General features: G+C 46.7%; 1 pseudogene; it reads right to left on the bottom strand.

Moving 5' to 3' along the window:
* Positions 1 to 4,885: 4,885 nt before the first annotated feature.
* Positions 4,886 to 27,179, bottom strand: LOC123488302 (annotated as a pseudogene).
* Positions 27,180 to 27,454: the final 275 nt, after the last annotated feature.

The raw sequence follows: 27,454 nt of genomic DNA on the forward strand, positions 1-27,454 counted from the left end.
AACAGACTGGCTCGGTGCTCTCCCCTATGGAAAGCAAAATCTCTCTCCACCACACCACTCCTACAGTCCACCGCTTCAGGATAGTTCCAGTATCACCTGCTCAATACAGCTCTACTGTAAAAGCATACAGTATGCCTCCTCTCCCTCCCACATCCCCCTCTTTGTCCAGGACTGTGTGACTGCCTATTGTTTCTCTCTTCTGGTAATTTGGGTTTGTGTTCTGAACAGGTTGAAATAAGTCCCACTATTAAGTGATTTCTATATTGTTTGAATACTGAGTGGTGGTCAACGTCCAGGTTGAAATGATTCTGTGAATGTAAGCTATAGAACATGTTCTCACCAGAGGTCTGAATATACAACATTTGCTGACATGGACCCTGTACCAATGCACTCGAACCCTAAGTCCCTTCTGTAGGCCTAGGCACAACTAAATTTCCTCTCTTCCTCCCCTGTGGTAACTCAACTAGACTCTTCCTCCTCCCTGTGGTACCTCAACCCCTTCTCCCTGTGGTACCTCACTAGCCTCTTCCTCCTCCCCCTGTGGTACCTCAACTAGCCTCTTCCTCCTCTCTGTGGTAACTCAACTAGCCTCTTCCTCCCTGTGGTACCTCAACTAGCCTCTTCCTCCTCCCTGTGGTAACTCAACGTACCTCTTCCTCCTCCTGTGGTAACTCGCCTCGTCCTCCTGTGGTAAATCAAGTGGCATCTTCCCACCCCCTGTGGTAACTCAAGTGTCTCTTCCCTCCCCTCTCCGTGTAACTCAAGTAGCCTCTCCCTCCCCTGAGGTAACTCAAGTAGCCCTCTTCCTCCCCTGAGGTAACTCAAGTAGCCTCTTCCTCCCCTGAGAGTAACTCAAGTAGCCTCGATCTGTCCTCTCCTTATCTCCTGGTGCGGTTCCTTGAGTGTATAACTTCAATTAAAACAATATTGGTGTTTACCTGTATTGGGTAGAATAAATAAATAAGTAAAAGGTGATATGTTCTATTTAATAGTTATGAATCAAAATGTAAGAAACATCACAGGAGACCAAATAGTAAATCCAGAAACTGCATTTAAAACCAAACTCACCAAGAAAGATTAATGATATATGCATTTATATATGCAATCTATATTTTCAGATACAGGTGTTAAACAGATGTATTTTCCCCAAAAACAACAACAAGAGTATTAAAACAGAACTGTAAAGTAAACAATTTAATCAATATTTGTGCAGGCTAATTGAAAAGAACCCTTTGGCTTTCAAAACACAAATTAAAAGTACATCAAAACAGCAACAACAATATAGAAACTGTAAAAAAGGATTTCCATGCAACAAAAGGCAACTGTGATGAACAATGAGAAAATGACAATGCTAGAATGCTTCACAAATGATGTAGAGAGGATAGATGATTCCTTTTAGACACACACACACACACGTCACACAGTTCGGGGCTCGCATATGGACTCATGTTCTTGTTGCCTATCCAGGACCTATAGTCACTTGAACAATCAATGTCTAACACACCTGTCCCTCCTGTGTGTGTGTGACAGATCTCTGACAGAATGAAGCAAAGGCCTCACACACTCACAGACCACACGTGCCACCATGTAAGAACTACACAATCCCTACACTCTCAACCATAAACTCTGATCATCCACACATCCTCTCACACAACACACAGACTACTGAAGCCACCATGAGAAAGATCAATAAAACAATGACCTGTCAGGCTCGAGAACCCTGTCTCTGAGTAGAGTTGCAAAATTCTGATAACCTTCCCTAAATTCCCAGTTTTTTTTCAGAAATCCTGGTTAGAATAATCCTATAATTACATGAGCGAACAAGCAGGAATTCCATGATTCCTCCAACCAGGATTTTGCAACCCTACTAATGAGACAGTAATATTTTTTGTGCAGCAGGTGGCGATACCAGTTTACTCTTCACTTCCAAGGTTACAGTTTGGTTTCAGCCTCCCTCAAAGACCTGGACAGGGTTCATTGGCTAGAATCAAAATGAATTGGATTCAGAGAGAAATGTATTCTGTGGGTATTACACGTGAAATACAAGGTATCTGGTTCTGTTCCACCCACGTTATTAAAAAAACATCTAAACAATAAAGACTTTCATTTCAGAACCAAGAACTCAAGACGACCAATCAGATCTGATGTTATTTACAGGTGGGGTGGAAATCCCTCCAATGAGAGCTACGACATCGAGCAACCGTGACAACAGGAAGTAAGAATGAATGTGCATCAGAGGAGCAGATTGCCATCACTGGACCTGGGTGGTGAGAGTCTGTGGGAGTGTCCCTTTGCAGAGTCTTTAATGGCTGAGAGACCATGTGACAGGATCCAACGGTCCACTACATTTGGATTAAGTACATCAATAGACTGTAAGCAATAAGCACAGACATAAGGTGACTGACTGCATTGGGTAGGCGACTGCACCAAGAAAAACAAGGCACGAGTTAAAGATACAAAAAACATCATGAAAGGGAGGAGGGAGGAGGGAGAGGATGGAGGAGGGAGAGGAGAGGAGGGAGGAGGGAGAGAGAGGATGGAGGAGGAGAGGATGGAGAAGGGAGGAGGGAGAGGAGAGATGGAGAGGAGAGGATGGAGGAGGGAGGGAGAGGGAGAGGGAGAGGTGGAGGAGGGAGGAGAGAGGATGGAGGAGGGAGAGGAGAGGATGAGGAGGGAGGGAGGAGGGAGAGGGAGAGGGGAGGGAGGGGATGCAGGAGGGAGAGGAGAGGGAGAGGGATGGAGGAGGGAGGAGGGAGAGGAGCGAATGGAGGAGGAGGGGAGAGGATGGAGGAGGGAGGGAGGGAGGGGAGAGGATGGAGAGGAGAGGATGGAGGAGGGAGAGGAGAGGATGAGGGAGGGAGGGGAGAGGATGGAGGGATGGAGAGGAGAGAATGGAGGAGGGAGGAGGGAGTGGGAGAGGATGGAGGAGGGAGAGGAGGGATGGGAGGAGGGAGGAGGGAGGGAGAGGATGGAGGAGGGGGAGAGGACAGGATGGAGGAGGGAGGAGGAGAGGAGAGGATGGAGGAGGGAGGAGGAGAGGATTGAGGAGGGAGGGGGAGAGGGATGATTCCTCCACTTTCTCTCCTTCTACTATCCTCCTAATTCCAAGGAAAGACAAAACATGCGTCAAAGTCAACGTCTGACCAACGTTGCGAATCTCCCCAGATTTCGCTGCGACACGCTGATAACAGTTTTCCCTGAGTGAGCTAAAAAAACACATCACACACTAATGCTAAAAGCTAATCTCCCGACAAAGTGTTGCAGCACATTTGGAGAGAGATCATTGCTTGAATGCTCTGGACCGGATGCTTTCGGCATTAAACACACTTCGTCAGTATCCCCCAACCTCTCCACCCCCCACCCTCCTCATCCCCACCAGTCCAGACAAGGGAGACAAGGCCTGATTGTCAAGGCAAACAGATATTAACCAACAAATCCATTGAAAAGCAAGAAAATATTGGCATTAATCTGAACTACGATTCCAACAATGCACGATTAAATTGTGACAGCCGCATTATGCCATCGATTGTGACATCATCGTAGAATTGGCTTTGAGCTCTTTCAGATGACATCTTGTCTAGGTCTGATGACATCATATCTAGATGTGGATCCTCCCCCATGCCAGCTGCCCCCTTCCCAGTCCTCTCTCCATCTCTCTCTCTGTAAAGACACTATACTCCCAACGAAAGTACACATGACAGATACACTAACATACAGTGTGTTAGTCTGAATGAGTCATCTCCATGGTTTCTGCTGCCCCAGTCCAACCAAGTCCACTTTATTTCGTCATGATCAGAGCAGAAAGGTGAGACCAGTCCCATGCAGACAGACAGGGGAGACTAGTCCCATGCAGACAGACAGGCTGATGTCAGATGGACAAGGAATCACATACCTTTTATCAAACTCCGCCTCAGAGGCAGGAAAGAAACCCTGTCCATATTTGGACAGACGGAGACAATAGTTGTTGGCATAGTAACCCCCTTTTACATACAGGAACATCCCTCCGTGACATTACCAGGTATCACTCAGGGGGTCAATGGTCAAAGATGAAAGGTCTTTAAATGGGAGTGGCTAGAGGGTGAGCGAGGCCCTGATTTGTGTGGAGGTTACAAAACTGTCTATGCATATTTAACAGGAGGCCTGATCTCAGTCATGATTGGTTTTCCGGTGTTCCACTGATATTTGATTGGCTGTTCCTGTGTTCCCTGATATTTGATTGGAGGGTCCATGTCTGAGCTCTCTGATGATTCCGAAATCATCAGACAAGTCTTTGGAGTGCTTCTGTGACCGGTGGGAGAAACTGTTTCCTCTGCCATATCTGGATCAAGACCTCTCCCTCCATCACTCCACTCCTTTCTCTAACGTTCCTCTCCACCCCTCCAAGGTCCACAGTCCTCCTTACTATGATTGTATCATTTTTGAATGATTCTATGGCATGCTTTCATTAATAATGCTCCAGTTTTGTACTAAATTGTATTTTCTGTGTCCCAAAAAAAAAAATTAGAAAAAAATAAAAGAGGTGTTCCTCAGTTTACTCCTTCGCTCTTTGGAGGGGATGGAGAGTGGACCTCGATGATGGAAGATGAACAGAAGGAGGGATCATGGAGGTCACAGTGAGTCGTCCAGGAGGGTGTGAGAAAAAGCAGCGAGCAATTCATTTGGCAGAAAGAGTGACAGAGGTGCGTTTTTTTGGCTTTCCTTAATGTGGTCAGTGTGTGAGTGTGTACAGTATTGTGTGTATTCCGCACTTGCTTATGTGTGTAATGTTGCTGAGAGTGTGTTGTGTTTGCATTGCTGTATGAGCCTGCTGTGTGTGTGTGTTGTGCATTGCTGTATGAGTGTGTGTGTGTGTGTGTGTGTGTGTGTATCCAGGCCCTGTGGCCACTGGTTGTTGCAGACACACCTCACTGCCTGCTGATACTATGGGCAGTCTGTTGTCCATGTGGTAACTGATCAGGTGGCTCACACTCTCAAAGTGGTGGTCTTTGGTAAACCTGAGGAGTAGGACAAACACACACAGACAGACAAGAGAGAGAGAGGAGAGAGAGAGAAAGGGTCAACAAAACGTAGCACATCACAGCTGATAAGTGGGAAGGCTTTGGGTGGCTCTGCTCTGAACAAACACCCTCCCTCCCTCCCCTCCCCACTCACCACTCCCTCTGGGTCGACCAGTAGTAGGTGTTTGGGCTGCACCCCCTGTTGTCAGTGAGGACGTACTGTCCAGGCGTGGTGCCTGACTCTCGGACCAGGAAGTCTCCGTCGGGTCAGCAGTCTCTCAGCCTGCCTGCGACTCAGGCTGCCGTGGAACCAGGCCTCGACTGCAGCTGTTCCACCAGAGGGGGTGCTGCAAGGAGACCCCCAGACCTGATACACCCAGGGAATCATCAAACGGCTCTGAGAGGAGGAGGAAGAGGAGGGAGATTGCGAAGAGAGACATTGTGAGACTATAAGACCAGATCAGATTCATTCTTGATACATTCAGGATACCAGTATTCTCATTTCCCCTATGTCCAAACCCAAATGAATAAACTAATGACTTCTACTGTAGTGTAATTACTGCTATTTATCTGATAACCAATTCTAATTAGTCTTATCTGAGATGACTGATAGTCACTGCTATAGACTGCAGGGCCAGTTGATGTATTGTACACAGACTCTAGCTGATAGGGCCAACTGGGACTCACTCTATCGAACGCATCTCTGTGAGCATTGCCATTGGCCAGCTGCTGGTGGGCGGGGGTTTATCCACATTGACGTATGAAGGTGTCATCACACAGGTCCGTCCTCCTCCTTTGCTCCCACTGAAACAACCAATCAGAGTTTAATCACATAACTGTCTGTCGGTATCACCTGTGAGGTGTTCAGGGAGGTGCAACGTTTAGACTGTATCTGTTCTACAAAAATATTTCTATGGATGTTCTGTGATGTCACAAATAGAAGAAGAAACACAGATCATTCACAGGATGTATAAATCTGATGCATCCGTTTTGAACTTCTTCTCACCACCAAATATGGTGATGAGAGGAAGTCCAGTGGCGGGAAGTGGGAGAATATGGAGCTAGATGAAACTTGCCCGAACATTCAGCAAATGTTCTAATCGATGAAACATTAGGATCTCAATACAGTTCTGTTCCCAAAACTAGAATCTGCTAAGGAACAAGTGGACTAAGGATCTCGCTAGGCTCTGCCCACCTCCTTCATGTTCTGCCCACTATGCTTCATTTGCTCCCATTGGACACGGCGTAATGATGTATCTTAAGTTAGTTACCAGTATCTTTGGTGATGTTGTGGAGAGGTGAAAGCTATAGAGCAGAACCCTGCAGTGTTTTTAGTCCTGAAGTGGCTCTGAGTGCCCTGCTTTCTGCTGAACACAAATCTCTGGTTGAGGTGTGTGTCATGTTTTATAATTTGTGTGCATGCATGTCGTGTGTTTGTTGGGGTGACAGGGTTTGTACAGTATGTGTGTGTGTGTGTGTGTGTGTGTGTGTTTAGACTATTTCTCAGTGCAGTCGCTGGCTCATTTAAGATTAGGGACCTCAGATGAGAAAAAAACGTATACACCCAGGGGCTGCTAGTGTAGCAGCACAGACCTGAAGTAACATACACACCCCCTATGGGAACACACAGACCAGTTGACACACACACTGTCCTAGAGTAACATACACACACACACAGGGTCAATCTGACTAATTTCCTCTCTCCACTGTGTCTGTAGCATTCTCTTGCTGTATGTCATTGTATTATGTGTCACCTCATATCCTTTTAGCTGAGTGGGAGAGAGAGTGAGTGAGTGAGTGCGAGAGAGAGAGATGGCTCACTTGGTAGAGGCAGCGGCTGTGTGAATATCATTCTGACCCGGCTGTCCATAGGGCTTCAAACACACACGCCAGAAGAAATTAAGATACAATTAAAGATACAGATGGAAAAACATACATTATACTGTTAAACACACACACACACACACACACACACACACACACACACACACACACACACAAAAAAGACAGACATACACACACAAAAAAACAGACACAAAGACACACACAGACAGACACAGCCACAGTGAGGTGGAATAAAGAGAGTGCCAGAGGAGAGTGGGAGACTAAGGGTCTGCTGTGATGTGAGGGTGAGACTGGGTCAGATGATTAGCCTACATACTGAACTGCCCTCTCTCTCTCCTGGGCTGCAGTCTGGAGCTGGATTCAATACTTTGACTGACAATGACTTTTGATGTGTGTGTCTCACCAGAGGTAGCCTCCGGGCGGCCCCTCATGTCCACCAGTCCTCAGGAGGAGGTTGTTTCCCGGGAAGTTATTATAGTACGGAACCTCTCAGGGTGCTCCTCATCTTCTCCTCTTCCTCACGCTGAGCTGTCAAACGGAGCCATCCTGAGAAAGGGAGAGGAGTCAAGAGTGAGAAACACACATGCACACACATGCAAACACACACACACACACAAACACACACGCAAACACACACCTGTCATGGGGGTTGACCAGTTTGGGGGAATTCTTCCAGGTACTATTTGAAGCGTAGTTCAAGGCCTGTCTCTGATCGTACTGATTACATCCTGGGCCAAGCCCTCTGAACACTCCAGGATATGACACGCTGGACAGAAAGGAAGCGAGGAGGAGGTAAACAACAGAGATAAGGAAACAGAATATTGCAGCACTGCCTCACTGTCCAAAGTAAGGTACTGAACAAGGATTGGATGTCTGCTGGATAAATATATTGGAGGGATGACATTGAGTCTCACCTCTCTGGTTGACTGGGTCTTTGGCCACGTATGCTACATACTCTGCTGTGTCCTGAGGGAGAGAGAAGAGGGGGATGGGGAGGAGAGGGTGGGAGGGGGAAATGGGAGGAAATATGAAGGGAGGGTGAGGAGGAAAAGGGAGAGTGGGGTGGAGTCGGAAGAGAGAAGGAAGCAAGACATTTAGTCAGAGGAGCTATTAACACACAATGATCTAGGAGGAAGAGAGATGAGGAGGGAGGAGGGAAGAATACATGTCTGAGGAAGAGGGAGTTCCACTGATGTGGATGCGACAAAGGGGGAGGAAAAGAGCTATAGAATACAGAGGGAGGAGAGAGGGATAGAGGAAAATAAAGATGGACTGGAGGACAGGGGTGACAGGGATAGAGGAGTAGATGGATGAGCAGAGTGCAGGGAGAGAGGGCAGAGGGAGTAGATGGATGGACAGAGTGAAGGCAGGGAGAGAGGGGCAGAGGAGTAGATGGATGGAAAGAGTGAAGAGGGAGAGAGGGGCAGAGGGAGTAGATGGATGGACAGAGTGAAGCAGGGAGAGAGGGGCAGAGAGTAGATGGATGGAAAGAGTGCAGGGAGAGAGGGGAGGAGTAGATGGATGGACAGAGTAGCAGGGAGAGAGGTCGCAGGAGTAGATGGATGGACAGAGTGAAGCAGGGAGAGAGGGAGGAGTATATGGATGGACAGAGGCAGAGAAATGGATAGAGGATAGAGTATGGATAGAGGATAGATAGAGTGGGGATAGAAGATGGATAGAGTGGGGATAGAGGATGGATGGGAGAGTGGGGATAGGGGATGGATAGAGTGGGGATAGAGGATGGATAGAGGATGATGGAGAGTGGGGATAGAGGATGGATAGAGTGGGGATAGAGGATGGATAGAGTGGGGATAGAGGATGGATAGAGTGAGATGAGAGAGAGAGGGCTGTATAACTCACTGGGTCTCCTCCAGAAGCGAAAGAGATGGAGTGCATGTGATGATTGGCGATTATCTGTGAAGAGAGAGAAGAGAGAGAGGGAGGGAGGGATTTGAGCATGGTAGTGTGATGAATGATGTATAGAGGTGAGATGTAGCGGTAGAGAGGATTGGAGAGACAGACAGAGAGGAGAGAGAGAGAGAGAGAGAACGAGAGAGAGAGAGGAGAGAGAGAGAGAGAGAGAGAGAGAGAGAGAGAGAGAGAGAGAGAGAGAGAGAGACAGAGAGAGAGAGATGATGGAGAGAGACAGAGAGGAGAGAGAGGGAGAGAACAGGGGAGAGAGAGAGAGAGAGAGAGAGAGAGAGAGATGGAGAGAACAGAGAGAGAGAGAGAGAGATGGAGAGAAACAGAGAGAGAGGGAGAGAGAGGGAGAGACACAGAGAGAGAGAGAGATGGAGAGATGGAGAGAGACAGAGAGGAGAGAGAGAACAGAGAGAGAGAGAGAGAGAGAGATGGAGAGAGACAGAGAGTGGAGAGAGAGAATAGAGAGAGAGAGAGAGGATGAGAGAGAGACAGAGAGGAGAGAGAGAGGGAGAGAACAGAGAGAGAGAGAGAGAGATGGAGAGAGACAGAGAGGAGAGAGAGGGAGAGAACAGAGAGAGAGAGAGAGAGAGAGAGAGAGAGAGAGAGAGAGAGAGAGAGAGAGAGAGACAGAGAGAGAGAGAGATGGAGAGAGACAGAGAGGAGAGAGAGAGGGAGAGAACGAGAGAGAGAGAGAGAGAGAGAGAGAGAGAGAGATGGAGAGAAGAGAGAGAGAAAGAGAGAGATGAGAGAAACAGAGAGAGAGAGGAGAGAGAGGGAGAGAACAGAGAGAGAGAGAGATGGAGAGATGGGAGAGAGACAGAGAGGAGAGAGAGAACAGAGAGAGAGAGAGAGAGAGAGATGGAGAGAGACAGAGAGGAGAGAGAGAACGAGAGAGAGAGAGAGATGGAGAGAGAGGAGAGAGGAGAGAGAGGGAGAGAACAGAGAGAGAGAGAGAGATGGAGAGAGAAGGAGAGGAGAGAGAGGGAGAGCAGAGAGAGAGAGAGAGAGAGAGAGAGGATGGAGATATACAGAGAGGAGAGGGAGAGAACAGAGAAGGAGAGAGGGAGAGAACAGAGGAAGGAAGAGAGAGAGGGAGAGAACAGAGAGAGAGAGAGAGAGAGAGATGGAGAGAGACAGAGAGGAGAGAGAGGGAGAGAACAGAGAGAGAGAGAGAGAGGGGATGAGATGGGAGAGAGACAGAGAGGAGAGAAGGGAGAGAGAGAGAGAGAGATGAGATGGAGAGAGACAGAGAGGAGAGAACAGAGAGAGAGAGAGTGTGAGAGACAGATATAGGAGAGAGAGAGAGAGAGAGTGAGATCATGTTTCTCCATTCAGCAGTAGGGGTTGGTTCCGTGACAATTAGATATAGTGCTTATACTAAATAACCTAAACAGTCTATGGGTAATAACAAACCCAGATAGATCAATAACAACAATCACTCATTCAGGATCCCTGCACGCAGTGTGTGTTTGTATGCCCGAAAGTGTGCGTGTGTGTGTGTGTGTGTGTCACCTGTTTGCGGTCAGAGGCCAGCAGGTTGAGGCTTATGGTAGAGACCGTCAGGCTGATGGTCATCCCAGCAAAGCTACAGGTTTCTTTTCCCCAGAATGGACGTCATACAGCGAGATGACGGCTGGAGAGAGGAGGGGAGGGGGAGAGAGATAACTTTTAAAAGCTTTTATAGTATAAAGATATTATAAAGAAGATCTAACAATCAGGTATAGTAAATGTACTGTACAATATACAGAGAAGAAGTGTGTCAGTGAATGTGTGTGTGTGTGTGTGTGTAGGCAATAGAGAGGGAGAAGCATGTCTGAGCCTTGTGTGTGTGTGTGTGTGTGTGTGTGTGTGTGTGTAGAAGAACAGCTGCAGGCTGCCAGTGATCCCTGTCTGACTCTGCCTTCTGCTCAATGGTTCATCTGGTCAATCCACAAACTTAAGCTTGTCTAGTCAAGTCCCACACAGTCCATAGTCTCAAATAGTCTTGCATAGTCCCCAATAGTCAAAATGGTCCCCAATAGTCTAAAAAGTGTCCCCAATAGTCTCCCACAGTCTTGCGGGCCAGACATGCTTTAGCCAAACCAGTCTGGTCTGTATATAGCTCTGTTTTGTGTAGTATTTGGGTGGATGCTTTTAGTTTTACAGGGAATGCTCTTCTCCCTCCCTCCCTCCTCCCTCCCTCCCTCCCTCCCTCCCTCCCTCCCTCCCTCTCCCTCCATAAAGACAGGCTGGGCCCGGCCCAGTTGGAGTTGGCTTAGTCTGGGCACCCAACTTATTCACAAGTCTCCCTCATACAAGGTGTGTGTGTGTGTGTGTGTGTGTGTGTGTGTGGGTGTGTAGAGAGAGACAGTGAGAGAGAAAGAGAGAGACAGAGGTAGTTACCTGTAAGTACACTGACCACAAGTGGACAATCCAGCTAAATCCAGATCCAACTACCTGACCACGCCCTCCACTTAACACATAAATAAATAATGCTCTGTGTGTGTGTGTATTGGTGTGTACCTTTCTCTTGCGTTGGGCTGCTTTGGCTCGGGCACTGCCTCACACACCACTGAGATAGCCTCTCTGAAACAACAACACGTGTGAGAATCTCTAACACACTTGTGGATTTCACACTTAGATTAGATGAAATCAGGCAACATGTGACACAGACTTCATCATCCTGACAACCTATCACTTGTCCTCACCACAGATACAAACATCACTACGGAAACCAGAAGGAACCACCAGGATTCCAGAACATTTATTTTAGAGGTCGCGTGAGGGCGGAAGGCGCGACACACACACACACACACCACCATACTGCTAAACCTATGGAGTCCTTTCAGATTTTCACTGAATGGGTAGAGGCTAGGGACCAAAATAGAACAGGGCAAGAAAGATAATTGAACCAGAGCCATATACAGTACTAGGCTCTAACTACATGGCTCTGTTCTGAACTACCTAACCACAGTACATCTGAGTGAAGTAACTTGATCATTAACCATAAACAACAGTTTAAAGGGATAGTTCACCCAAATTACAAAATGACACATTGGTTTCCTTACCCTGTAAGCAGTCTATGGACAAGGTATGACAGCAATCCCTGCCTTGGTTTAGTTTCCCTGGCACTGTTTCTAAATGCTAATGTTTTAGCATTTGTTGCACAAATCCCATTCAAGTCATGGTACTGATATTAGCATTTCTACGCGCATCATGTTCCAATCATCTAGAAGTTACTTTGTTGAGCCTCACAATCAATTTAAAGATACTGTCGGATGATTTTGACTGTCGATACCTTCTCCATAGACTGCTTACAGGGTAAGGAAACCAATATGACATTTTGTAATTTGGGGAGAACTATCCCAACTGAGGGTTCTCACCTGGTGACCTGAGTTCTGTGTTGGGTCCAGCGCCCTCATAGACTCGTAGCACCTCCACACAGCCCATATACTACACGGAAACAGAGAGGAGAGACGCATATGAACAGGGATGCCACTTCCTACAGCACTCCTCTTCACACAGCCCATATACTACAGGAAACAGGAAAGGAACTCATATGAACTAGGATTATATTTCCTCCAGAACACCCCCCACTGACCGGAGGGCAGATTCGAAACAGATGGAAAGATGGATAGACAAGAGAATAGATTATTTTGAGAGAGCAAACAGAAATGGACAGATATGGAAAGTTAAAGACAATATGCAAGTACTAGCCTATAGGCCTACATCCTACAAACTGAAAAACAGACAGACAGGCCAACCAACTCTTACCCGTACAGAGAGTAGGCAACCCCCAGTGGTGCTGACCACGTGTCTGAGTGTAGCCATCCTCTGGTGGGCTTGTTGACGAAGGAGCCGTGGCGCGTCCACTCATCTCCCCCAACTGCCCTCCACCCGGCAGCCCTCCTGGACGGCCCGCCCAGCCGGTTCATATCCTACAAAGGGGGCGAGGGGGGAGAAGGGGCTGTTAGACAGTGAGGGGGTGGAGGAGGGGGAGATCTGGAACTGTTAACCCCTGAAGACTCCATGGGGGCTTGAGCCTGCTGAGGCCTGCTGGAGGCCGTGAGGCCTGGGAGTAAAGTGGCAGAGACGCCCAGGCTGGGGCTCCCATCCTGGGGAAGAAGGAGCAGAGCGTGGTGGGGCTGTTCTCGGCTCGGTGGCGGGAGGAAGGGGGGAGGATGGGGTGAGAGGAGGAGGACAGGGAGGGAGGGTAGCCCACGGGGGGGTGAGTGGGGGTTGCGGGGGTGGAAGGGGGAGCGAGGAGGGGTTGGAGTTGGTATCGTCATTCGAACTGAGAGATTCACTCCGGAAGTGAGTGTACTTAGTTTTGGGACCAGTCCATCATGGATCTGTGTTTAATGTTTTTCAGGTGTTTCTCTAACAAGTCCTGTGTAATTCTGACCAGTCAGTCTGAACAACAACTGTGGTTCATTCTCCTTTTCTTCGTATTATCAGTCTTTTCGCTCCAAAACACGCTGTCCTCTTTCTTGCCCTCTCAGTGTCCAGTTGTCTGTCCGTCCGCCTGTTTTATTTCCTCCCGTCATTGTCAGGCAGTACTGGGCAGACACTGCACAACGCCTTCATCTACAAGAGACAGAGTGGAGAGGAGCGAGGGAGGAGAGGAGCGAGAGAGGAGCGGTTGAAGATCAAAGGATATCCCTCGAAGAGTCTAACCCTGCACACTGATGGAGTGATATTCAGAGGTTTTTTGGTGTCTATGCTGTCGGTCTTACAACATTTGATGACTTTCAATCCACAGAAATGACTGCCACTTTCCAATAGAGAGAATCAAAAAAGGTTTTGTGATCAAGTATGCGCACGTGTTCTGAAAAATGCTTTCTGAGCACATCAGCATGCCAACGAATGTAGCATAGCACTTAAGTCCAGTTCTTCATCTTTGAGCACCATGGAGAATCAACATAAAACCTCAGAATGTGATTGTCTCTTGACACAGACACTCACTGCATCGAGGGGCCTACCCTCATGTGTCTGTGTGTGTTAGCATGTGTCGGACTAGAAACCTACTCTACTGCCTGCAATGGCACTGAGAGTGTGTGAGTCTGTGGTTGTGTGTGTGTGTGTGTGTGTGTGAGTGTGTGTGTGTTTCAGCGTGTCTGTCGGGCAGTAGCTCACTAGCCGCTCTCGCCTGACACGGCCCATAAAAACCCTATCAGCTGCAAACGAGTAGATCAGAAGGGACACACACACAGAGCCAACACACACTGAACGAAACACAGCAGTGACGGGTCGATACAACAGAGTAAGATTACCTGCAGTGCTTAATATAGCAAAGTTCTGTTAAGACCTGCTGATCTATGGCCAGACCAATTCTGGCAGGGAAAATATACCTTTCTTCCTCTTGCCTTCTACTCCTCTCTCTCTCTCTTTATCCCTCTTTCTCTCCTGTGAGCAGCTGCTTTTCAGGTTCCAAGGCTGCTGGACAAGACCCCTAAGTAATTTAACACTTCATCCTCTATACTCATTCACTCACTCTTCCTCACCCTCACCCCTCTCTCTCTCTTCCTCACTCCCTCGCCCTCTTCCTCCAGATGATCTCGTTCCTCTCTGGATGGCTGGCTTTCTCCCTCTCTTTCTCCCCTCTTCCTCTCTCTTCCTCCAGATCACCTCCGGGCGGTCTCTCTCCCCCTCTCTGTGCTCCTCTCTCCCCTCAGCTTGTCCTCTCCTATCCTCTCCTGAATCCCTCTCTCCTCCTCACACTGTTTCTCGCCTCCCTCAGAGCCGCTCTCCTCCTTCTCTCGCTCCACCACTTCCTGCCTCCTCTTCCAGATGATCTCTCGCTCCCCCTCTCCCCTCCCTCGTCTCCTTTTTCCGTTCTCCAGGCTGTCCTCTTAAACAGTCCCTCCTCTACTTTAAAAGATTGTCTGTCTCTCTCTCTCACATACACTCCCACTCACTCTGTAACTACAGCCAGTCTATACTCTGCACATAACCTAGAAATAGACACCAGTAGATAAGAAAAAGACAGATAGATAGGAAAAGACCAGATGCTGGGTTTGTCCCTGACTGAAGTTTCTGATATGGCTAAAACAGTAGGTAGAGCTGTTCTATAACATTGCTGCCCTGGTTAGAGTGGATACGTTCTGGAGCACCATAGCATCAGAAGTGCTAGAGTTTGAGATGTTGTATTTTTCTGGTTACAGAGACAGAGACACACACGGTGGTGATGTAACAAGAGAGAATGTAGGTCATTGGATGATGACACCACTGGTGGGATTGTTTTGATGATAATGAGACCTGAATGGTACTGGAGGCTCGTTAGAGGCAACCGTGAACTCAATCACCCGGTTATTACACTCAATTAAACCTCCCTCCCCTCTCTCTCTCGCTCTCCTTATCGATACCACAGAAACAGTCTTGTTTAAACAACAAGCCAAGCCAATAGTCAGTTACCTGAGAGAAGAATGTGTATTTCTTAGACACAGCACCCACAGCATGGTCCAGTACTAGCCTAACTACAAACACAGGAGCTAACTACAGTCCGAACAATCTGTATAGTCCATCCAAAGAGAAAACAACAGTCATCTTACATTAACAGTCTCCAGCTGCAAGACACAACTCACAGAACTGAATAGTCAACGGAGGTTGAACCTGTAATATAACACCAGGGGCTATCCAGCTCACATATCAGTGTTGTTAACAGCACTTTACACATGTTCTAACCTTTACTCTGCCAGGTTTGACCCACTGAGATAAAACTTTGTAACAGATTGACAATTCGGCACCAAAAGTTTCAGGATGATCCCAGAGAAAGTTGACTTTCAACAACAAGCGCTAACGGCTAAAGCCCTGTATGTTTGGAGGCAGACGGCTACCAGCTAGCCGTTTGCTTTTGGCTGCCTAGTAACAGACAGAGGGACGCTCGCTCGACCACACCAGTCTAGCACCAGAGAGTCGGTCTCACGGAGCCTGCCACAGCGCTCGCTAGCTAACGTCACCAGTCTCCTCCCAGACAGAGAGCACCAGAACACATCAGGATACAGACTGGGATTAGCTATGAAGTGCTATGTGGGGGCTATGAAGGTCTTATGACAGCCTACAGCAGGCTCTTAGCACAGCCTAACTGTCTTTGCATAACTACAAAACTCTTCCATTATAGTCTCTAAATGTCTATTTGCTACCAGTGGCGCTACCAGTGGAATGCTAAGTGCAGGCTAGATGGTCAGATCGCGATGGTCAATTAGTGGCTGTGTCCCGTGTGGCTCACCTGGTGGAGCATTAGGCTTGCAACGCCAGGGAATGTGGGTTCGATTCCTACGGTGGACCAGTACGAAAAAGTATGCGCTCACTACTGTAAGTTGCTCTGGAAAAGAGTGTCTGCTAAATGACTAAAATGTAAATGTCAACACAGATGAACATATAGAGTTGCGTTCAATCATGAAACGCTAGCAACACTCGCTAACAGTGATGAGATGTCACAAACATAGCCGACGAGTCAGTTAGCAAACATACAGAGAGGTTAACACTAGTAAGTGCTAGTACAGCAGGTTTACCCTTGCCCTGCCAGATGTTAGTGCACAGAATAAACACAGTGTAGGTCAGACGAGTGCAGAGTACAGCACCCTCTACTTGAGGAGATGTCCTGAGTCTCCTACACACAGATATAAAACACACAAGTACAGAAAGTCCCCACTACACTAACACACATTAACAACACACAGTAGATTAAACCAGTTAAGACTACACAGTTCCACTGCTGTACAGAGTGAATGATATGTCAACAAATAGTATCAGTAGAATCATCTGATTATAATCCAGATTAGTCCAGCCATTTCTGACATCTGCTTGGTATACCACTAGTCCCAGTCAGGACGCTAGTTGCCAGTGAATATGGCTAATATGGCAAAAGGTGGCACAGCACAAGCTAAAGGGAGAGAGAAGCGAGAGAGATACCTCACGGCAAACCAGTAAGGACACTGCACCAAATACAGTCTAGAATTCTAGACAGAGCCTACATTTCCATAGAGTAGGTTAGAGGTTCTACACACTAACACCCCACCAGTAGTCTGGTCCTGTCTAGACTGTTTCTCCTGGTTATCACCACCCCACCAGTAGTCTGGTCCAGTCTAGGGTGCGGTCAAGACTATTTCTCCTGGTTATCAACACCCCACCAGTAGTCTGGTCCTGTCTGGACTGTTTCTCCTGGTCATCACCACCCCACTAGTAGTCGGGTCCAGTCTAGACTGTTTCTCCTGGTCATCACCACCCTAGACAGACACGTATAGAAAAAACAGCACCAGTGTTTGAAAAAAAAGAGAAAAAGACTCAAAAGAACTTTACATCTCAGTCTGTCTCCATCTGCGGCGGATGCAAGTTGCTGTGGCAACAGACATTAAAAGAGAAGCCTGCTCAGGAGCTATATTGAGAAATCCTGACAGCGGCAGAAACATCTCCAGACAAAGAAATAACAGACTGCATCCACAAATCAGAGCCCAGGAGCAGCTAGACAGAGCAGAGACTGACCCATTACGGTCTTTAACATCTAACTGGAGAAACTACAGCCGGTCGGCCAGCCAGAGACTCCTGGAGGGATCAATACCGCTCAGGAAATGATCAAAGTTTGGCTCGCGTCGCACCGGCCATAAAACCCAATCAATGCTGACATCCCAACCTGGCTGATTCCAGACTCTGGCTAGGACACATAGATTAGCACAACATATATTGCTTCAGAGGATGAAATACTTTCATCTATGATAGTCAATATTAATATCAATAAAACTTTACTAATCACTAATCCCAATAGCTACCACCTTAGAAAGAAATTGCATAACAACAACCTGAATGTTTTCCTGTACAGCCCTAATTGTTAGGTATGTAACGACATAAGGTGGTGATTGTATAATAATCTGCAGAGCAGGTTTTTCCACCTATTATTGTATTTAATTTTACCCCCCCAAAAAAAGCTGAGATTAATTATTATTATTATTTTATTTTTTGAGTTATGTGAATAAATTCCTTGAGAACTCTTCCTTTGCTTCAAGAGTGAATAAAAAATTTAAAACAATTGTTCCTTATTTGGGTTGAACAGAGTAGAGGTGATTATCCGTAGCATGGTAATAACAGAGCTCCATATTCACATCAGAACCATATTCATGTTTAAACACCCTCTCCCTCTCTCTCCTTCTCCCTCTCTCTGTCCCCACTCCCTGAAAAGCGTGCTCCTCTGATCCGCTCTTCCACTCGTTTAAATCACAAAGTCATTGGCAGGTCTCATATCCTCTCCTCCGCTTGTCCTCCTCCTCTCTTCCCCCTCTTCTCAGCGGACTGTGAAACAGCAGAACGGCAGGGCTGAACAACGGCACTCCTTCATTGTCTTCCTCTCCTCCGCTTGCATCGGTCTCATCCCCTTTTCTTTCCTTCCAGCTCTGTCTGAGTGAGAGACGAGCACGCTGTCTATCCTCCCCTTCTCCCTCTGTTTGTCTGTCTGGGTGATGCCGCCTCCCTCTCTCCCTCTCTCGCTCATGCGCTGCGTCTGCTTCTTCCCCTCGCTCACCCCTCCTTCCCTTTTCTCCTCTCCCACTTTGCAGTCTCATTTAACAGTATATGCACGCGTGTGCACTGAGCGTTGCTCTGTCTCACACACACACACACACTAGGGAAAGGAGAGAGGGATGGAGATAGAGGGGAAACAGCCCATGTGGGCTCTACAAAGAGGCTCCTCCCCCTATTCCTGTTGGGTAACCTGAGAACCAGAGGGAGAGAGGTAAGTGGGGGAGGAGGGAGATAGACAGAGGAAGAGAGGGAGGGGAGAGTCTCTTTCCTTCCTGTCCCACCCCCCTTCTCTCTCCCTTCGGACAGACAGAGATGCAGGCTGATTTGAGGGCATTGTGAATAACCTTGACTTATACGGCCAAATATGGACATCTGCCACTCAACCTGACAAAGCCAAGCAGCTACTGTACCGCTTGAGTTCACCGCTGGTAAAGACCAGGTCATCATCACACAAACAGGACAATAACAACAGAAACAAAGAAATAAGAAAAGAGAAAACCAAAGTGATCAGTGGAACCAAGTGAGAACTTCCACTGATGAGAACCAAGATTCAGACAACAGAACCACAGAAGAAGATCTAGAACTCAGCAGAACCACTAGAGACAGAATCAGGGAGAGAACCACATAACCCACGTCAACACCTCAGCGTTACAAAGCGCTGCGGTGTGTGATGACACCCTTCACCATACAGATCACAGAGGTATACAGAGTGATCGTTGTGATCATTGAATGCACCCCCAGCCACCCCACACCAGGCCCCACACCAGCGTAACATACACACACATACATTGGCATATGGGTTGCTCTTTCAAAATAAAATGTTGAACGTTTACTTAAGAGGAAGTACAGCTCTAAATGGCTTAGACAGGCAAATAAAGAATGCCCTTTACAGCTGGGAGATACTGACAGTGGGAGGATCAACCAGCAACCCATATGCCTATAGGTGTGTGTGTGTCTCAAGTTCTTACCACGTATTCCATGGGACAACACTGACTGCCTGTGTGTGTCTGTAACCCTAAAAACACCAAAGCGCACATCAGCACACGGTACACACACTCTTAGCCAATCACTGAGCATTGTACATGTAGCGAAACATAGTTATCCTAAATGCTCCCCTCACAAACACATGGCTTCGAGCATGCATTGCTCCCGGAATCAGCTGTGGAGAGAGTCATGTGACCTCCTTGCTCAGGTGAGCGCAAAGGTACACACACGTTAGGCAAGCTGATTTTGGATCCCCACATACCAAAGACTGTGTGTGTGTGTGTGTGTGTGTGTGTGTGTGTGTTTTGAGCATGTTCAGACACACATTGTGGAATGAAAGGAATTACCTACAGGGACTAGTCAAATAAATCCAGACAACAGCTTCCCTTCCCAAACCCAGTCATAATTGCACACACACGACAAATAACCCCGTCAGATGTTGTGAATGTGACAGGACAGGTCCAGAAATAGTCTGGTTATTGGATTGGGGGTAAATCAATGTGATTAGGGGTGATATGGATATTAGATTAGCCAGGCCTTCAGCATGCCCAACCAGCTCTACACACCCAGCTACAGTACCATGTGAGACACCCAGCTACAGTACCATGTGAGACACTCAGCTACAGTACCATGTGAGACACCCAGCTACAGTACCATGTGAGACACTCAGCTACAGTACCATGTGAGACACTCAGCTACAGTACCATGTGAGACACTCAGCTACAGTACCATGTGAGACACCCAGCTACAGTACCATGTGAGAGCACTCAGCTACAGTACCATGTGAGACACTCAGCTACAGTACCATGTGAGACACCCAGCTACAGTACCATGTGAGACACCCAGCTACAGTACCATGTGAGACACTCAGCTACAGTACCATGTGAGACACTCAGCTACAGTACCATGTGAGACACTCAGCTACAGTACCATGTGAGACACTCAGCTACAGTACCATGTGAGACACTCAGCTACAGTACCATGTGAGACACTCAGCTACAGTACCATGTGAGACACTCAGCTACAGTACCATGTGAGACACTCAGCTACAGTACCATGTGAGACACTCAGCTACAGTACCATGTGAGACACTCAGCTACAGTACCATGTGAGACACTCAGCTACAGTACCATGTGAGACACTCAGCTATTTTAGGTTTGTTTCCTCTCTCTCCCTCCCTCTTTTCCTTCCTCTATCATCACTTTTTTCTCACATTCCGTCCCCTCTCCTTCCATCACTTACTCTGTCGGTTTCCCTTTCTTTCTCCCTTTTGTCCACTCTCTCTCTCTCATTGATTATCTTCCTCTCGCTCCGCTCTCTGGTTCTCCAAAAGGCTGTCCCTTACTCTATCCTTCAATACCAAATATTGTAAAACTTACATTAATAGCCTGGGCGTTTATTTGCTTCAATCACTGAACACAACCAGTGCTTATTAGAGACAGGCTTCTATTTGAGCCAGGCGTCTATTTCCTTAACGCACACAGCTTTTGCTCAATAAAATGTTGAAAAGACTACCACACTGTTTATTGTGACCAGTATGACCAGTATTGACATTATAATAACAAATCCACTGCAGATCAGACATGCAAAGACTAGGCTGCCTATCATATACCCCCGATTTCGTGCTTCAGCACCATTATCTCACTCGTTGCGCCTCTTATATCCACCGTAGTTGAGCCGACCATGTCAAACCACACTGCTGTCTCGTTCATGGCAATGATGTTGGTCTCCTTCATCTTCTTTACAGTACTCACTGAAGTTCACTCGCAAGCAATTCATTTAGACCCGGCATTTATTTGAAACAGGTGTTTATTTGCTGAAATGTGTGCCGCTGTCCGGCTATTAAAAAGGGACAGGCGGCTATCTGAGACTCAGCGTTTCATTGAAGTTTTACGGTAAAGGTTTTTCATTGCTGACTCACATACTTAGCTACTCTCAGATCCTCAAACACACACGTTCCCATTCTGCTGGTCTCCTGTCCTCCTCTCTGATGAGTTAGTGTGGGTCCAATGCGCGTCAGATCCAGTTTCTCAGAAACGGCCGCCCTCCTGGGCTTTTCACGCCCTACAGTGTCTAGGGTTTACCGAGAATGGCGCGGCAAACAAAAAACATCCGGTCAGCGGCAGTCCTGTGGGCGAAAACAGCTCGTTGATGAGAGAGGTTGAAGGAGAATGGCAAGAATAGTGCAACCTAACAGGCGGGCCACAAACAGAAAATTAACAGAGCAGTACAACAGCGGTGTGCAGAACGGCATCTCGGAACACACAACTCGTCGGTCCTTGTCATGGATGAGCTATTGCAGCAGACAACCACACTGGATTCCACTCCTATCAGCTAAAAACAAGAAGAAGTGGCTCCAGTGGGCATGTGATCACAAACACTGGACAACTGAGGAGTGGAAAAACATCACCTGGAACATGACAGCGAGTTCAGTTTACTTGAGTGGCCTGCACAGTCCCCAGACCTTAACCCAATAGAGCATATTTGGGATGAGATGGAACGGACTGTTTGCAGCATGAATGTACCTGTCACGATCGTCGGATATAGAGGACCAAGGCGCAGCGTGGAAGGTGAACATACTTATTTATTAAATGATACACGAACAAAACAACAAATCGATACGTGACGTCCCACAGGTGCAAAACACAAACCAACACGGAACAAGATCCCATAAACACTGTGGGAAAACCACCTGACTAAATATGGTTCCCAATCAGAGACAACCAGCAACAGCTGATACTCGTTGCCTCTGATTGAGAACCACTCTGGCCAACATAGATATACAAAACTAGACTAGACACAACGAGCACAAAACAAACTCTACACACCCTGGCTCAACTTAAAAGAGTCCCTAGAGCCAGGGCGTGACAGTACCGCCGTCCAATCTGCGTGATGCCATGGCGTCAGCATGGACCAACATCCCTATGGAACTTTTCCGACAACTTGTAGAGATGCCCCAAAGAATTCAGGCTATTCTGGAGGCAAAGGGGGTCCGACCTGGTACTAGATGGGTGTACCTAATAAACTGGCCAGTGAGTGTTTTAACCTGGGTGTAAACATTTTTATATATACAGTACCCGTCCAAAGTTTGGACACCTACTCATTTAAGGGTTTTTCTTTATTTTAACTATTTTCTACATAGTAGAATAATAGTGAAGACATCAAAACTATGAAATATACATATGGAATCATGTAGCAACCAAAAAAGTGTTAAACAAATTTTAGATTCTTCAATGTAGCCACCCTTTGCCTTGATGGCAGCTTTGCACACTCTTGGCATTCTGTCAACCAGCTTCACCTGGAATGCTTTTCCAACAGTCTTGAAGGAGTTCCCACATATGCTGAGGCACTTGTTGGCTGCTTTTCCTTCACTCTGCGGTCCAACTAATCCCAAACCATCTCAATTGGGTTGAGGTCGAGGAATTGTGGAGGCCAGGTCATCTGATGCAGCACTCCATCACTCTCCTTCTTGGTCAAATAGCCCTTACACAGCCTGGAGGTGTGTTGGGTCATTGTCCTGCTGAAAAACAAATGATTGTTCCACTGGCGCAAACCAGATGGGATTGCTGCAGAATGCTGTGGTAGCCATGCTGGTTAAGTGTGCCTTGAATTCTAAATAAATCACAGACAGTGTCACCAGCGAAGCAACCCACACCGTCACACCTCCTCCTCCTTCATGCTTTACGGTGGGAACTACACATGCGGAGATTATCCGTTCACCCACACCACATCTCACAAAGACACAGCGGTTGGAACCAAAAATCTCCTATTTGGACTCCAGACCAAAGGACATATTTCCACCGGTCTAATTTCCATTGCTCGTGTTTCTTGGCCCCAGCAAGTCTCTTCTTCTTATTGGTGTCCTTTAGTAGTGGTTTCTTTGCAGCAATTCGACCATGAAAGCCTGATTCACGCAGTCTTCTCTGAACAGTTGATGTTGAGATGTGTCTGTTACTTGAACTCTGTGAAGCATTTATTTGGGCTGCAATTTCTGCGGCTGGTAACACTAATGAACTTATCCCTCTGCAGCAGAGGTAACTCTGGGTTTTCCATTCCTGTGGCGGTTCTCATGAGAGCCAGTTTCATCATAGCGCTTGAAGGTTTTGCGACTGCACTACAATTTTGTCCCTGACATCCTTGGAGAGCTCTTTGGTCTTGGCCATGGTGGAGAGTTTGGAATCTGATTGATTGATTGCTTCTGTGGACAGGTGTCTTTTATACAGGTAACAAGCTGAGATTAGGAGCGCTCCCTTTAAGAGTGTGCTCCTAATCTCAGCTCAGTTACCTGTATAAAAGATCACCTGGGAGCCAGAAATCTTTCTGATTGAGAGGGGGTCAAATACTTATTTCCCTCATTAAATGCAAATCAATTTATAACATTTTTGACATGCGTTTTTCTGGATTTTGTTGTTGTTATTCTGTCTCTCACTGTTCAAATAAACCTACCATTAAAATTATAGACTGATCATTTCTTTGTCAGTGGGCAAACGTACAAAATCAGCAGGGGATCAAATACTTTTTTCCCCTCACTGTATATATGCCACTTAGAAGACGCTTTTATGGAAAGCGACTCACAGTCATATGTGCATCAAGTAAATACTGGTAGGCCTTTAGTTTAAACTTATCTATGTGGGACTGAATCTCTCTGCAACTCGTAGCAGATTAGCATGTAGTCTAAGTGTCTTTCTATGTGAAGTGAGTAGGAGGCAGACCAGGGCTGCAGGGCAGGAAGTGGAGCTGGCCTCACCTTCTCTTCCGCTATGTTGTAAGAGACGGACAACCACACACTGAGACCCAGATAACTGCTCCTGCAGTGTTTCCACACACACACGCTGAAAACTATTTGGGTCCACATTTAAGTGTTACAGTGAAGGACCCAAATAAGTCAAAGGTCATACATAATGTTCTTAAAACCATGGAAACAAAACCTCTCTTCTCCATACAGATAAGCTGCTGCTGACAACAGCTGAAACAGGATCTTGCCAGCTAACACAGAGCAGTATCTAGCCAGCTGCTTGGCTTTTTTCTCTGGCAGTCAGCTACATGTCAGATACGGCCTCATATTGATACACAAACTGACGCTGAGTGAAATCTAAGACTGTTGCCAATTGCAACTATGGGCTGGCACACGTGAGCACACATGCACGTGCTCGCACACACTTATTTATGAGCTGAGATACACTCACCTGTCCAACAAATCAAAAGGGAGTTAACGAAAGGTGTCACCCAGCCAAGCTTATCACACAGACAGGACTGATTGGTTCTGCTTTTGATTGATAGGGTCTGTATTAGATTGGGCAGACCCGGTTTGATTGAGAGGGTCTGAGGTGGATTGTGAAGCTCTGTGTCAAACAGGATGTCTTTGACTGACAGATAGATGAATAGATTAGTTGGTTGTGTGTGTGTGTGTGTGTATACATTTCTGTCACTGACATTTCTGTCTCTCAGAGAGTGTATTATCCCCAGGCCCAGCCATGCAGCAGTCCTCCTCCTCATCATCCTCACCATCAGAGCGATATCCCACTGACAGTGAGTCTAAGGAGTGTAAGAGTGTGATAAGGGAGCTGGGCATATTATGAAGCAGTCTGTTCAGACACATAGGCCTACCTGTATCCACTCCATCCCTGACCCCTAACCCCTGCCTGCCTGTCTGCGGTGTCTCCAAACCATCAGAGTGGTATACTATGATTTAACCTAGATCTACTCAGGGTTTTTCTAAAGCTATCCAGCTTCAGTTAGCTTCACATTCCATCTCAGGCTTCATCCGTACTACGACGGTGGATATTGCTCATCCGCCTGCCGCTAACTCTAGCAGGCTTGTAACTACGTGTGCATGTCACACGTGTCTGGTCGAACGGCAAACTTTTCATTGAGACAATGCTGAAACATCCATCCATGGGCGACTCAGTGCCACATTTTAATTTGTGCAAAATGAAAGAAGAGTTATCTTGCAAATCAAGGCTGCTGAGGGGAGGACGGCTCATAATAAGGCTGGAACAGATCAAATGGAATGGCATCAAACACATGGATACCACGTATTTCATACCATTCCACCTATTCCGCTCCAGCCATTACCACAAACCCGTTCTCCCCAATTAAGGTGCCACCAACCTCCTGTGCTGCAAATTCATCAGGCTGTGGTGTGAAATAGGCTTGTTGAAGTGCCGTCTTTATTTTATGACTTATCGTTAACACCGTCTTTGGTGTGTATCAATGCACAAGCACCTCCCCCCACTCCTATCCATATAACAATTGTATTAAGTCATACACAAGTTTTACTTGATTTCATTGGTCTTTAACTCGTGGCTCAGACACTTGATTCAGGATAAATGGAGTTAGCCCTGAGTAAGCCTGCCCAGGAGCAGGTTAGTTCTGGATTTGTTGCCATAGAAATGTGCCTGGCTAAAAGGTGAGCCACTTTTGTGGTACCGGTTATCCGAGATGAACTCAGAGTTGACCAAAGTTACCTCGCTAACTCCTCAAACCATGTATAGGGCTCAGGACCAGGCCAGCTGCCTCAAAACAGTAGTCCCATCACAGACTGAGGTGCAGGTAACCATAACAACTGTGTGTATTTACGTATCTTGCCACATATATGGCCACACTAATACAGCCCGTATCATAGGCTAATGAAGGGCCCAGCATCACAGCTTGTTGTTGAATGTTCTGTATGGCACGTAGCCAACTACAGAGTACTGTTTTAGTCAGGGCTTGTTACAGATGATTTAGATTATCATTATTGTCTGAAACAAATAGTTACACATCCATAACAATATAACCTAGACCTATTGAAACATTAAATAATCTCCATGAGAATGCCATCTTGACAATAGGCTACAGATCTATATTGCACATTACAGAAATGTAAAGTAATCCTAACTTCTGATTAGGTCGCTGAAAAAGAACTAGAGCATTTCCAGAAAGACAAGACCAGCCTGTTTAGTCTAAGACTTTAGATTCAGTTTCTCTAAACCTGTGTGGTAACACTGGGATTAATTTAGTAATATTCTTGCATTAATATGTTTTTACATGGTAAGAATGGTCGCATAGTTTCCATAGCATAGTAGGCCTTGGGGAGTTTCCATAAGTGGAACAGCAGTCAGTTCCTCTTCCACGTGTAGAATAACAAACAAACAAACAAAAACTCCATATTGCTATGGTAGTATGCAAACAACATGTCAATACAAACAATGCTGATACTTTTTTTTATTACAGTGTTAGTACTCATGTAGGCCTATAAAGTGTTATGAGAACAGTTTAAATGATAGAGTTGGACAACTTGGTGTGGGGTAAGGAATGATATCCCAGGGGCCCAGGCCTACAGAAATGACTATTTCTAGTAGCCTCTGCAGCAAACCACTTTGATTTTGAAAACACTCAAAAGTGACAACACGGTTGTTTGTGACTTCTGTTGAATGGATACAATGTTTCATGTGCGGCCTAGGCTAGTTACTTTGTATCACTAGGCTATATTTCACAATGTTACAATAACTCGATACATTTTATCGCAGTACGGCCACACAGAACTCAGCAGTCTTGCTAGACTAGTAATAGCCTAGGTAGTCTACAATCGGCCTATAGAAAATAATATTCATCTGTCAGGCAGAATGTTATTGTTTTAGTATTCGAATGTCCTAAAACGTCTCTCTACCACGTTCCAACACGCAGCCCTTAAAATTCCAGCCCAAACCATGCCCAGAGAAGTGTGGTCAACTTTTGTCAGAAGAACTTACCAGCTATCTTCCTCCTTGTCCCTTTTGTGCCTCTTCTTTTCTCCCAGCTGTTGTTGTCCCGTAGGCCTACCTCTAACTAAATTACATTAGTGGCTGAATGCGAAGGTTTAAACCGCCAGCTGTCGTACAGAGTGCATTTGAATTTCTTTAGAAAGAGGGCTGAAACTTTTCTTCTTTAGTTTCTCTTCCTTTCCTCCCCCCGCCTCCCCCCTTTCTACCAACACAAAAAAGCCACTTCCCGCGAACAAATGGCAACGTCATTTGCCTTGGCTGCTAGTGCCACTCGGTTTGTGTGGTTCTCTGCACCTGGCCGGTGGTTGCGCGGCCTTGACAGAAAGGGATTGCGCAAAAAGAGAACTTCCCACAATAACAAACCAGCCTACAGTATAACCGAGTAAACTGACATTAAACCGCATTCACACAGTCTTTGTTGAATCATACATTATTATTTGCATAGTGCAACTGTAATGTCTATGTTAT

This window comes from Coregonus clupeaformis, unplaced genomic scaffold (assembly GCF_020615455.1).
Source record: "Coregonus clupeaformis isolate EN_2021a unplaced genomic scaffold, ASM2061545v1 scaf2140, whole genome shotgun sequence".
Taxonomy (NCBI): domain Eukaryota; kingdom Metazoa; phylum Chordata; class Actinopteri; order Salmoniformes; family Salmonidae; genus Coregonus; species Coregonus clupeaformis.